Here is a 15,021-nt window from a genome sequence, read left to right as displayed (position 1 = left end):
AATATTAGTGAGTTTACAAGACCCCGTGCCTTAGAGACTCGTAGGGACTGAAAGGTAGTTACATCCCACAGAGGCAGAAACAGACGACCTCTTCTAGACCTTGGGTTATTTGGAAATCTCCTTAAATGGGTTTAAATATTGTTTACTTATAAACTGCTATGTGAATAGACAGCCTGTTTGATCAGATGCTTTAAATGATCTAAAGCCTTTTTGGAAGACTTATTTAATGAGGAAAAATGAATGCCAGGTTTAGAACATATTCCATAATTTACTACTGTGAATGATTTTGAAGTAAATATGTTTACCGTTAGAGATCCCAAGGTGATAGCTAGTTTTCTCTCTTTCAGTAACCTGTACTGATGCTAGCTTAGGCTGACAGCATGTCTGCATGCTTTATATTTGGCTGCATCATAATGCTCCATGGGCTTCTCAGGTGGCTCAGTGGTATGCAGGAGACGCAGGAGATGCAGGTTCAATCCTTGGGTTAGGAAGATCCCCTGGAGAAGGGAATGGCAACCCACGCCACTATTCTTGCCTATAGAATCCCATGGACAGAGGAGCTTGGCAGTCCATGGGGTCACAAACAGTCAGACTCAACTTAGCAAAACGATCAAAAACATGGGATAACAGTGGTATGTTTGTAAACTTCATGCCTTTGAAGTCATCTTCCCATTCATTCATCCTTGTATGCATTCATTCGTGATTCATTTGTTTTTTAAAAATAGATATATTTTTAAATATTTTATATATTTATATAATGGAACCCTGTCGTGGTCCACTGTTTTCAAATGTTCTCTTAAGAGGATGTAAAACAAAAAACAAAAAACATAACTGAGCTTGAGTTACTAAAAATGGTATTTAAATAATGACTTGACTTGCAATGACTTGGATGAAACCAGCCTGTAGCTTTGGATATTTCCATTCTGCTCTGGGTTGATTTTAGAGTTTGTACCATGGGGACAACATATATTTTTTTCCTAATTCTTGTAGTGAAACACCTCTCTAAGCTCCTTGTCACACCAAGCATATCATTAGATTTGCTTTTTAAAGTGAATTTTGGATAATGAAACACCAGTGGACTTAAGAGAAGTTTGTGTCTGCTCCAATTTTTCTGTACCCAAGTAAAAAAATATTCCTGAGACTTAATATATCATATATGAGTTCTGCTGGATTTATCTGGTGGCAGTTTTAGATGTCTGAGAATAAATGCAAAACCACAAGCAAGCAATGGTCATTTGGCCAACCACTTGAGAATATATTCCTGATTCAGTTTTGTGACTCAAAGAATACGGGATATAAATCTGCTCCTTATTTTCAGAATGAACTCACTGCATCAGTCCTTCCACATTGTTGGCTTTAATTAGCATTTCTAATCAATCATCTCTGTGTATTGTTCCACGTCCAGAAGTCCATATTAATAACACGTCTGCTTACTTTATAAGAATTTGGTGAGAAGTTTAATTTCAGGATGTGACTCCATCTGGCCTTGCCAACTGTAGAACTATGGAGGGATGAGTTGGTAGTAAAGGGAACACCATCTGTTTCTGAGAATTTAGTTGATCTCTGGCATGATGAGCAGGAACTCAATTGCAAGACTGAAGAGCCAAGATGGAAAACAGAAAAGTGAAGAGTTTAATGGGTCTTCTGTGTTATTAGGAGCACAATTTTCACAAGATGGATCAACATCATAACCAATGAGCAAAAGGTTTACATTATTCAGCAAGTCACTTGGAAGAAATCACATTCCATATATTAATATTTGTCTTTTCTGTCTTCCTCTTTGCTAACAACCAGTTGTTAAAAGGAACTACATACATATATATACACACACACACATATATACATATTTCTTTAAAGTAATAACCTGTTGATCCATTAGCATTGAATCAATCAGGCACATACAATGCAACTTGAATCAAATGTTTAGCTAGTTAGCTCCATCTATCGTGGTACTATGTTAATAATCCCAAAGTCCTAAACCTCACTTTTTACAATCAAGTAGTGTTACACAGGAAGGGATTTCATTTCATAACCAGAACTGCATTCTTATCCTTAGCTAAGGAGCTCAGAGATGCCATGAAATAGAGATGATGCAACCGTCACATTTAGTCAAGAGGACTTCTAAGTTCAGGTCCTAGTTATGATGACCTAGCTGAATTATGGACTTCCCTGGTAGCTCAACTGGTAAAGACTCTGCCTGCAATGCAGGGTACCTGGGTTCAGTCACTGGGTTGGGAAGATCTCCCGAAGGAGGGCATGGCAACCCACTCCAGTATTCTTGCCTGGAGAATCCCCATGGACAGAGGAGCCTGGCGGGCTGAAGTCCATGGAATCACAGAGTCGGACATCACTGAGCAACTAAGCACAGCACAGCACAGCTGAATTATAGCCATGAACAGAAGCACATCACAAAAAGCACTGAGAATGGTTTGGTTACTGGATGAAACTGGAAGCAATTGAAAGCATCAGTGATAAAGAAAATCAATTCAAATGAGCTTTTTCTCTCTAACCATCTGACATCATCTTCATGGATAGTGTTTGAAGGTGATGATAAAGGCCTCTTTGAACTCTCTATTCCTCAGGCCTCTGTGACAGTCTACATTAGTCCACTTTTTTCCTTTACATTCTCTTCTATCCTCTATTCCTAGGCTTCCTTTTTAACTACTTTGGTGAACTAATTCCCTGTCAGTAATTCAGACTTAATCTATATCCCGATTGATGCCTAAATCTATATTTTTGGTCCTGACTTTTCACTAGAACCACCACTTCATAACTTCACATTCTATAAGACATTTTCACTGAAATATCATATACTCACTTCAAAGTAAATTTATGACAGACTTAATCATCTTCCCTCCTAAACCAGGCCCTTTAGCAAGATTTACATGGTACCAACACTCTTTGAGTCAACAGGACTCTTTATCAAGAATTCTTACCCATTTTGCCACCAAGGCCTTCTTTCAAGCCAACTGGAGTTTTTCCCTGCCCCCCCCCCCCACTGGAAGATTTGCTTAGGTAATAGTTCTTCCATTCTTATTAAGCAAAGGCATTTCAGCCATCATTCTAAGTAAACAAACTCTTGTTATAGTGATTTCTAGCCATAAGCAGAGATACTTGATGTTTATTTGGTCTGGGCCACCAGCAAGCATATATGGAATATATAGACCAAGTGGGGAGAAATTGAGCACTTTGTAATTGTTTGAAGGCAACTTGACTATTTTAAAAAAATAAAATAAAACCTAACAAGTTTAACACTGATTTATCACAGATAGGCTCTGTATTTTCACACCCTAACTTCTTCCCAGAAACTTGCACCCAGAGAAAGAGCCACAAACTTGTATTCATAATTATCCATCCATAAATTGCAAAGGCTTCCTGGTGCTGACAGATGGAGAAATATGTACTCTGGGTGGCCTCTCTGAAGTTTGGCAGCAGATAAGCATGATCTCATGCAACAAAGAGAGAACATTCTCCAGTTCTCTTGGCAGAAGGTGACGATGAGTGTAAAAGGAGATTAAGCTTCTAAGCAATATCTTCTTCTAAAAACCTTCTTTCAGTATTTCATAAAGAAATAGCTCTCCTAATTGAAACCTGCTGTGAATAGAAAGCGTATATAGCCGTCAAGGGAGGATATTCTGGATTGTGGGTGTTTGACACAAGCTGTGAAATATACGGACTTGAGTAAAAATGAATAGAAACTAATTAATCCTTTCTTAAACTAAGCCAAACAAAAGCTCTGACATAATGTTTACAGATACCACTCAGTCATTCACTTTTACTGCCTTCTTCTCTTAATAATCTAGCACCGAGAGTCTTGCCAAATGTGGATATTTTGCTTCCAATGATCTGCTCAGAAACAGTTATTTTTAATGGAATCTGCATCATCAAGGGCACGGTTGACATCCTACATAATTCCTTAATTTAATTCGAAGGAAACACTGACATCAACCTTGGACAAGTACCCAAACTACAGCGTGTTCAAATTAATAAAGAGCTTTAATCCACTCTTCAACTTCGTCTTCACTGAATTTTATCATATTGAAACCAAAATCCCAACAATAACAAATAGGGTTAAATTCATGGTTCAATTCACATTCCAAAGGCTTCCCAGGTTATTCAGTGGTAAAGATTCTGCCTTCCAATGCAGGAGACACGGGTTCAATCCCTGGGTCAGGAAGATCCCCTGGAGGAGGAAATGGCAACCCACTCCAGTATTCTCGCTGGGATAACCTCATGGACAGAGGCGCCTGGAATCTCCTCAGTCCATGGGGTCGCAAAGAGTTGGGCACAGTTGAAGCGATTTAGCACAGCACACAGTACATTCTAATTCAAATGGAATAGAGGCTGTGTGGGGAACCCAGCGGAGAAGGATTCTGAGCTCTGGTCAGTAGAAATGAAGACTGTGATTAGCAATGTCTGCCATGGAGTGGGAATAGTAGAGACAAGCTGAGGAGGAAGTTCTGGAACCTACGGATATTTAAGAAGAAAAGAAATCTCAGGTGAGTCACGGTATCTTTTCCAAACGCCTGAAGGACAGCATAAGAACAAGAAACTCAATTCATTCTAAAGCACTGAATTAGTACCGATACACGGTCTTAGACTTCAGATAACAGAGAAATCTTACATAATTTAAAAAGCCTAGAATGAAACATACTTTCTTGAGAGGCAGAGTTATTCTCAAGACTTAGGAATACTCAAGCAGGGATATGTATATCTTAAAAACAATCCCAGCAGGTGTGAGAAGTTAGAATCAATAATTTTTAGGAAATTTACCACAGGCCATCAAACCTCAAGCAATAAAAAAAAAAAAATCACCTTCAAGAGCAGGGTTACTTGTACTGAGCTAAAAATAAAGAAAAACATCTAACAATTTCAGGTAAATATGTTTACTTCTTCCACTGAAATTTCATTCCAATTTGAGGCAAAGTCTGCACCCTGTCATAGTATTTTAAAAGATTTTTTTTAATTAAAAAAAAAAAACATTGAAACTGGACATCTTTTAAAATCTCAGAATTCAAGATCCTGGTACTTCCCTCATGGTCCAGTGGTTAAGACTTCACCTTCCAATACAGGGGTTGTGGGTTCAATCTCTGGTCAAGGAGCTAAGACGCCACATGCCTCAAAGCCAAAAACAACAACAACAACAAGAAAATAGAATATGAAACAGAAGCAATATTGTAACAAATGCAATAAAGACTCTCAAAATGGTCTACATTTAAAAAAATCTTTTAAAAAAGATTCGAATGTGTAAATGTGGATATACCTGAATTAACAGTCCTTGCCAAAATGTTACTTATCAAAGGCCTTGGTAGCATAGATTTGAAACCAGTTGGTTGCCCTGGAAGGTTAACTATATGATCAGTTAATGTCCCATCAGCAATCAGGGTCTCTGCCACAGAGTGAAGGAGATGGGGAGAAAATCACACAAGACAGAGATGAAAGCTGTGTAGTCAGAAGAAAAAAGCCTTCTTGATTATGCTGTGGACTTTCTGAAGTCTTTAATTCTCCCTCTAGCCCATCTTCAAACTGGCATGTGGGACGTACTGTAGATGGATGGTGATGCTCATCAGGAGAAGCACACACATATATCTTGTGGGTTGATTTTTTTATTTGCCAGCTCAAGAGGAGCAGGGAGATTTATTTGGAAGGATGGTAATGAAGGTGGGAAGGCACTAGTTAGACTGCAGTTTCTGTTCCCAACATGTTATTCTCACTTTTTTCTCTTTTTGGTGCTGAGCTGGTCTCTTTATTTCTGCTTATTTTTCTTTAAAGGGAGGATATTCTGGTATAATAAGCCAGTGACTTGAGAGAGAATGGCGGTAAAGATGTGGGACCATAGAATTCCCACGTGTAATTTTTGTCGAGCTACTTCAAGTGCTTTAATTGCATTCTTCATTTTTATTCTACACACATGTCCTTACACATAATTATGGACTGTTTGAAATGATTGTTTTCTTTATTCCCAAAATGAGAGTTCATGTTCCTTTTCTTGCTGTCTTGCTTTTGCCCTGCCTTATAAAATGAAGTCACTCGCTGCAATGAAAAAAAAAAAAAAACAACAACACAACACTTTCTTCCTTCATAACAGCGGCACAAGGAAATGGGCTGGTTTTGCTGAATCTTAAAAAGTACAGCAAAAGAGATCACCATCACCCCCTTGATCTGCACCAAAGAGTGGAACTGTTCACTAAGAGGAAGGAGAAGATTGATATATGCTCTTGGTTCCAGGATGCTGTTTGCTGTGAAAGAAACAAAGGCATGGTCTCTGGAGGACTGTTGGCAACCACCACCAGGGGTGCCATTCCAAAATAACAGCTAAGAGCCTGAGCTGATCACTTGTACTAGGCCTGAGTCCAATCCCAATTTTGCTATTTTCCATATGACATTTGTTTAGTTACCTGTTCTGGCTTAATTTCATCTGAATATGGGGATAACAAATCCTACTCTTATGGCTTTGGAAATATTAATTAGAATAATTTGAACATTTGAACTACGCCATGCAAATGATGCTTATTGAACATCACTGATTTTCAATGTAAATATTGAGTCAAATAGCCAGATACATAAGTACATCAAAACACATCTTGAATACCTGAAATCAACTGTAGATGGTTGAAATTTAGTAAAATAAATTTTTGACTATATAGGTGATTGTTATTTACTTTCTCATTTACCCTTAAGGTTTACATCTCTCTGTCAAGGCTTGTCTCTTATTTTTCTTATTTTTGCAGTTGAATATTATCAAAATGTAAGGTCAGGGATTTTTGAATGTAAAATGCTCTATTTCTTATGTGTGTTTGTAGCTTGAGTAATGAAAGCTAAAATGAAAATACAATTACATATGGGTTTTCACTTTGCGAGATTACCCTGAACATTTTGTACATGTATGAAATTTAAGTCTTAATAATGCGGCACAAGAAGTCCCATGTCAAAAGACAGGTATGTATCAAATTTTCTTTGAACTTGTGAATGCAGCTACCTCTGAAAATAACTCTACATTATTTATTGTGGTTAGGTGTCCAAGGCTAGTCCAAAAAATCCAATCCAACACACATCCCAATTTCTCTAAAACGGGAACAAAACTTTAGAAACAGAGGACCAAGTTTCATAGTTGTTTCTATGAGAAAAAAAAAAAAAGAGAGATTGGAGACTCACAGTTGTGTAAGAGAAATAGAAATACATCTTCCAGCTGCCCTACTCCCATTTTCATTCTAAGCAACTGGTGGTGACTTCTGAGCCTTTCGCAGGGTGATAGCAGGAGAAGATTTAAGATGGGAAGTCAGTTAGAGGGAGAGGAGAAAGCTAGGGATGACAGGAAAATATGGGCATGGAAAGCAGTAGCTGTGTGTCCTTGTTTCAAGCTGTCACCCTTTTTTCTTTTCAGTTATCCTCAGGGAGTACTCTGGCAATAAAAATAATAATAACAACGATCATTTATTAAGACACTTGCTGAATTAGAGGCATAGTCTTAAGTGATTTTAACATGTAATCAGTCCTCTTAATAACCCTGAGAAGAAAGTATTGTTCTTATAGATGAGAAAACTGAGGTTTAGAGAGCTTAGGAAATGATGCCAAGATCATGCAGAGCTGAGTGACAGAGCCAACCGGCAACAGCCATTGCTGCTGCTGCTAAGTCGCTTCAGTCGTGTCCGACTCTGTGTGACCCCATAGACAGCAGCCCACCAGGCTCTCCCATCCCTGGGATTCTCAAGGCAAGAACACTGGAGTGGGTTGCCATTGCCTTTTCCAATGCATGAAAGTGAAGAGTGAAAGTGAGGTCGCTCAGTCGTGTCCGACTGTTAGCGACCCCATGGACTGCAGCCCACCAGGCTCCTCCGTCCATGGGATTTTCCAGGCAAGAGTACTGGAGTGGGGTGCCATTGCCTTCTCCGGCAACAGCCATTAGAGTTCAGTGTTTTGACAACTGAAATCTTTGTCAACACCTAAAGTAGAGAATTTTACTGGAAATATGTCCAGCTCCTCTTGTATCGGGTCTGCCTTCTCACAGGTCGGGCAGGGGAGTAGCTGCCATCTTCAGAGAGAATGGTGTCTGCCTCCCTCCCCCTTCCACCCTTATAGGGGTTCCCTTGTACGGAACAAGTTATTTTTCTCTTGATGCTTTAAAGATTCTGTTTTTAACATCTGATTATAAATGTGTCTTGCTGTAGATCTCTTTGGGCTCATCTTATTTGAACTCCCTGGGCTTCCTGGATCTTCTTCCAGAAAGGTCAGGGAAGTTTTCAGCCATTATTTACTCAAATAAGTTTTCTGCCTCTTTCTGTCTCTCTTCTCCTTCTGAGACCCCTATAATGTGAGAGCTGTTCCACTTCATGTTGTCCCATAGGTCCCTTGGGTTATCTTCACTTTTAAAATTATTTTTCTCTTTTTTCTACTTTGTCTGTTTGTTTAGTTCCATTGCACTGACTTCCAGGTCACTCATTCTTTTTCTTCTTCCTCTCGGCTGCTGTTGAATTCCTCTGCTGCCAAGTCACTTCAGTCATGTCCGACTCTGTGCGACCCCATAGACAGTAGCCCACCAGGCTTCCCTGTCCCTGGGATTCTCCAGGCAAGAACACTGGAGTGGGTTGCCATTTCTTTCTCCAATGCATTAAAGTGAAAAGTGAGAGTGAAGTCGTTCAGTCATGTCCAACTCTTAGCGACCCCATGGACTACAGCCCACCAGGCTCCTCCGTCCATGGGATTTTCCAGGCAAGAGTACTGGAGTGGGGTGCCATTACCTTCTCCGTTGAATTCCTCTAGTATTTTTCAATTCAGCTATTATATTTAGTTTTGTGACTTTCATTTGATATTTATTATCCTTTCTATCCCTTTGTTGAAGTTCCCTCCAAGTTCATTCACTCTTTCCCTGAGATTGGTTAGCATCTTTACGACCAGAATTTTGGACTCTTTATCAAGTAGGTAATATCTCCATTTCATTAAGGCTTTTCCCCCTCCTAGGTTTTATCTTGTTCATTTGTTTTTCATTGCATGTATTCATTGCTTATGAAACATATAGTGACTCAAGATGCTCTTAAAAAAATATTTACTTTGGCTTCTGGACAACGGTTAATGGAAGTGCTAATTGCCTTAATCTACTGTGTGATAAAGTTGAAGACAGGTTTCCATCTTTGGGATGATGTTACAGACTGAATGTGACTTCTACCCACTCCAGTTCATATGTTGAAGTCCTCTCCTTAATGTGAATGCATTTAAAGAAAGAAACTTTAAGCAGGTAATTAAGTTTAAGTGAGGTCTTAAAGATGCATCCCTAAACCAATAAGAACTGGTGTTCTTAATAGAAGAGGAAGAGATTTGGTGTGTGCATGTGCAGCCGGGAAAGGCCAAGCAAGGATACAGCAAGACAGCAGTCTGCAAGCCAGGAAGAGATGCCTACCAGAAATAAACCATGCTGACATTTTTATCTTGAACTTTCTGCCTCCAGTACTCTGAGAAGTTGTTGAAGCCACGCAGTCTGTGCTATTCTGTTATGGCTACCTGAGCAAACTAACACAGGTGATGACGTACATTTTGTCTGCCCTAACACTAGGATAGAACTTCACCCCATTCTGAATGCTCTCAAGGTAGCCTTTGAACATGCACAGTGCTCTTGATGTGTTAATAGTCAATATTCATACAAAGTTAATTTTGGTGAGTAAGATGGGTGATGGAGTTACCACCAGTTTTAATCAAACACTAGGTCTTGATAATTTCCTTGAGTAGCTCATATTGGGAATGCAGGAAAGAAAGTATGTATAAGTGGATGAATTGATAGTTAAGTAGTTTTCCAGAAGAAACAGACTGCTTCCCCCAGTTACATTCTCTAATAAGATGCCATATCTCATTCTTCTTTCTCTTCAATGTGAAGTCATATTTCATTCATCTGGATACCTCTATAGTTATCACAAATGTATGTATGGGGTAGGCAGGGGTGTGGGATGATGAAAAATGAATATATTACATAGATTGGCTACAGAACACTTGAATCATTCAAGAGTTTCGGTATCAGTGAGACAGATAAAACTGGCATTGTGAATCACGAAATACTTTGCAGGAATTCTTTTCCTTGGGTGTAGTGTTATAACTCAAGAGAGACAGAGAAGGATAGGGAGGAAGGTAGGTCACTACATGTGAAACTTGCAGACTGGAGCAGGCAATTCACAATTTTCTATTACCCACAATTTTGCTTCTGAATTTCCAGGACAAGGTAACTTTGGAGCACTAAGGCTATGCAATAGCTCATAATCTAATGCTGAAAGTTATTTTAAAAGAATGGATTTCCTGAATATTGTGAGTACAAGTAGCACAATTATAATAAGATTCCAGTCTCCTAAGATTATTAGAAAAGAACAGGAATTATGGATTCCATTACAGTAAAGTAATAAATCCTATAAAAAAAAGAAAAAAAAATAATCGAGGTAGAGTGAAACTAGGCTTAGTAAATTTAGAAACCATCACAACAAGAGGCCAAGTTATATACTCCCCACTTACCAATAACATCTTGTTTTTTTCTTTCATCAGTCGCTTCTAGAGTAAATGAAATTTGAGAGCTGAATCATCCATTTTGTCATCTGGTACAAATTCAGTGCAGGCTTCCCAGGTGGCGCTAGTGGTAAAGAACCTCCCTGCCAGTGCAGGAGACATTAGAGACATGACCCTGGGTCAGGAAGCTCCCCTGGAGGAGGGCATGGCAACCCTCTCCAGTATTCTTGCCTGGAGAATCCCATGGACAGAGGAGCCTGACAGGCTACAGTCAGTGGGGCCGCGAACAGTCAGACACGATGAAGCAACTTAGCATACATGCACGCATAGACTCAATGCATAAAATTTCAAAGGACTCTGATCTGTTCTGAATCAAGCTACTTCTACTCACACTTGTTACACTCCACAGCATAAAATAATTCATAACACCCAATAACATATTTTTCTATCCTACTTCTATTCCCCTATCCCCAAATGTAGAAAATCCCTCCTTGCAATAAATGTCTTATTTTTTAAAGTTTGTTATTATTATTTATTTGAGTTTTCTACAAACCTGCACTTATTATAATTCCCAACATAAGCTTTTAATTTTAATTAGATCCCATTTGTTTATTTTTGCTTTTATTTCCAGAATTCTGGGAGGTGGATCATAGAGGATCCTGCTGTGATTTATGTCTGAGAGTGTTTTGCCTATGTTCTCCTCTAGGAGTTTTATAGTTTCTGGTCTTACATTTAGATCTTTAATCCATTTTGAGTTTATTTTTGTGTACGGTGTTAGAAAGTGATCTAGTTTCATTCTTTTACAAGTGGTTGACCAGTTTTCCCAGCACCACTTGTTAAAGAGATTGTCTTTACTCCATTGTATATTCTTGCCTCCTTTGTCAAAGATAAGGTGTCCATATGTGTGTGGATTTATCTCTGGGCTTTCTATTTTGTTCCATTGATCTATATGTCTGTCTTTGTGCCAGTACCATACTGTTTTGATGACTGTGGCTTTGTAGTAGAGCCTGAAGTCAGGCAAGTTGATTCCTCCAGTTCCATTCTTATTTCTCAAGATTGCTTTGGCAATTCGAGGTTTTTTGTATTTCCATACAAATCTTGAAATTATTTGTTCTAGTTCTGTGAAAAATATGGCTGAATTAAAAGCTTCTGCACAACAAAGGAAAATATAAGCAAGGTGAAAAGACAGCCTCCTGAATGGGAGAAAATAATAGCAAATGAAGCAACTAACAAACAACTAATCTCAAAAATATACAAGCAACTTAATGCAGCTCAATTCCAGAAAAATAAACGACCCAGTCAAAAAATGGGCCAAAGAACTAAATAGACATTTCTCCAAAGAAGACATATGGATGGCTAACAAACACATGAAAAGATGCTCAACATCACTCATTATCAGAGAAATGCAAATCAAAACCACAATGAGGTACCACTTCACACCAGTCAGAATGGCTGCGATCCAAAAATCTGCAAGCAATAAATGCTGGAGAGGGTGTGGAGAAAAGGGAACCCTCCTACACTGTTGGTGGGAATGCAAACTAGTACAGCCACTATGGAGAACAGTGTGGAGATGCCTTAAAAAATTGCAAATAGAACTACCTTATGACCCAGCAATCCCACTGCTGGGCATACACACCAAGGAAACCAGAATTGAAAGAGACACATGTACCCCAATGTTCATCGCAGCACTGTTTATAATAGCCAGGACATGGAAACAACCTAGATGTCCATCAGCAGATGAATGGATAAGAAAGCTGTGGTACATATACACAATGGAGTATTACTCAGCCGTTAAAAAGAATTCATTTGAATCAGTTCTGATGAGATGGATGAAACTGGAGCCAATTATACAGAGTGAAGTAAGCCAGAAAGAAAAACACCAATACAGTATACTAACACATATATATGGAATTTAGAAAGATGGCAATGACGACCTTGTATGCAAGACAGGAAAAAAGACACAGCTGTGTATAACGGACTTTTGGACTCAGAGGGAGAGGGAGAGGGTGGGATGATTTGGGAGAATGGCATTCTAACATGTATACTATCATGTAAGAATTGAATCGCCAGTCTATGTCTGATGCAGGATACAGCCTGCTTGGGGCTGGTGCATGGGGATGACCCATAGAAATGTTATGGGGAGGGAGGTGGGAGGGGGGTTCATGTTTGGGAACACATGTAAGAATTAAAGATTTTAAAATTAAAAAATAAATAAAAAACTAAAAAAAAAAAATTCCCAACATATTGACCAAATGTGGCTCTAAATGAATGGTAATTGTTTTTTAAAAGAAAAGGGTTGATAATGCTTTTTATTTAAAATGAATCTTTTTGCAGATGTTTCTGTTGTTTGGTTGCTAAGTCATGTCTGACTCTTTGCAGCTCTATGGACTGCAGCACACCAGGCTTCCCTGTTCTTCATTATCTCCCAGAGTTTGTTCAGATGCGTGTCCATTGAGTCACTGATGCTACCTAGCCATCTCATCCTCTGCCGCTTCCTTCTCCTTTTGCCTTCAATCTTTCCCAGCATCAAGTTTTTTTCCAATGAGTCAGTTCTTCACATCAGGTGGCCAAAGTACTGGAGTTTCAGCTTCAGCATCAGTCCTTCCAATGAATATTCAGGACTGATTTCCTTTAGGATGGACTGGTTTGCTCTTCTTGCAGCCCAAGGGACTCTCAAGAGTCTTCTCCAGCACAATTTGAAAGCATCAGTTCCTTGGCACTCAGCCTTCTTTACATCCAACTCTCACATCCATACACGACTACTGGAAAAACCATAGCTTTGACTATATGGACCTTTGCTGGCAAACTGATGTCTTTGCTTCTTAATCCTCTTCATATAAAACTTCACAAATTATAAGCTCTTATACAATACCTCATAAAACCAAACAGTTTAAAAAATTCTAGCTTAGACTGTCATAATGAGAAGGGCAATGCTATAGACTGAATCATAAGACTTGTCATGTAACTTTGAAGTAGGCAATGTTCAGACTTTTCCTAATTCTAGCAATTCTCTTACAAGTTCATGCTAAGGTCAGAACTAACAAATATTGGCCCAGGATCTACAAAATACCTAGCAGATTGTTAGTTGTTATTAAAGAGTCAACGGGCTAGGAGGAATACTCTAAAGTTTCATAATCTAATGAGTCAGATACTTGTTTTTCAGTCAGCAGTCACTTACTAAGTGAAGACGATGAGCTGGATAGACGCTCACAAGCAGATGCTCTCTGCTCAGCAAAGAGCTGCAAATGTCTTTTGTATCTGAGGGTGTCTACATATCTGCTCCAGGCCCACTGGTCTATGTCTATGTGTCTCAAGTTCAACGTCCCAGGAGGGTTCTAACTGGTCTGACAAATCGCTGTTTCCCTCAGAGCACAGCCTTCATACCAAACTACTTTAAACCACTCATTCTTCAAACCATTTATCACTCACTCTTCATGCTAGCTGCCCTTTTTCTTGGGCTCCCAACACTGGCTCACCACTTGAGACTAGGGCAGATGGAGTCAGGCCATTTCAGTGGAACCATTTATGGTACTTTTGGTCACCAGGGGTTATGGTTGTGACTGACATTCTCAGAGGTAAAAGACCCACTACCATATATATATATATATATATATATATATATATATGGTGAATTCATGAGTAGTCAGCTGTAAAATATTACATTTATTGAATCATAATAATTATGGTTTAAGTGTATTTTCTGTAGGATCCTCATTTGTATTTTCCTTTTAGACTTGGAAAGTTTTCAGAGATGGTTCCAATTAAGGGGACGGGAGAGAACAGAGAGAGCGAGAGAGACAGAAGGGAGAGAGAGAGAGAAAATGGGAAACACTTCAGAGGCTGAGAGATTTGAGTCAAGGTTATTCAGGTGCCATCAAAGTAGAATCCAGGATTCCATGCAGTGGGGTCTTCTATTCAATGCACTTCACACCATAATCTCATTTTTACATTTTGTCTTGTTGTCTAAAATCAAAACAGCAAAATCGAAAGAATAAAAATAACAGGAGTTCTCAAATTCTCTATTTAAATACTCCTCACTTAGAGGTAAGCTCAGTTAAGGGTCTGAGCTTAACTGGTCTGACTTGCTTCTAACCCTGCTAGAATCACCCTTTTCTCTGATCTCTGTCTACACCTCTGTAGGTCCTGGTCAACAGTATGGATGGTGTGTGCCGTTAGTCTCAGGGAGCATTCAGCCAGCCTGCCTCAGTCACAAAGGAACTACAGCAGAATGTCTTCCTAGAGGTAAGTGGTTTGTTATATAATCTTTAGTCAAAGGATAAAAACACTACAGATATTTTGATTTTTGTTTTTTCTTTATTGCCAGTTCACTATGACCAAACTGAAAAGGCTTACGAATTCACATAGTACCAACCTGAATGGCCAGGTGCAGTGACTTTTCTTGTTGAAATAAAAATTTAACCCCAACAGGCACGTATGTAGTTTCTACACCTGATTCTTACTCTCTCCTCATGTATCATCCTTTTTCCTTACACAGCTGCTGAGACCTTATTTCCTTTGGAAAAAAAAATGGGATTTCACCCT

The 15,021-nt window shown here is 39.0% G+C and overlaps 1 protein-coding gene across 2 annotated transcripts in view; it reads right to left on the bottom strand.

The window, feature by feature from the left end:
* Positions 1 to 1,231: 1,231 nt before the first annotated feature.
* Positions 1,232 to 15,021, bottom strand: part of SPATA17 (spermatogenesis associated 17) — a 248,621-nt gene continuing 234,831 nt past the window's right edge. The window contains exon 11 of one of the 2 annotated variants that reach the window (XM_012187039.4): positions 1,232 to 1,595. The gene's annotated coding sequence lies outside the window, so the exon portion shown is untranslated. Of the gene's footprint in view, positions 1,596 to 14,144; positions 14,443 to 15,021 lie in introns of those variants that run through there. The other variant, XM_012187041.5, reaches the window with a different exon arrangement.

Source organism: Ovis aries, chromosome 12 (assembly GCF_016772045.2).
Source record: "Ovis aries strain OAR_USU_Benz2616 breed Rambouillet chromosome 12, ARS-UI_Ramb_v3.0, whole genome shotgun sequence".
NCBI lineage: Eukaryota > Metazoa > Chordata > Mammalia > Artiodactyla > Bovidae > Ovis > Ovis aries.
The sequence above is the reverse complement of the archived record's forward strand: the minus strand, read 5'-3'. Positions and strand labels throughout refer to the sequence as shown.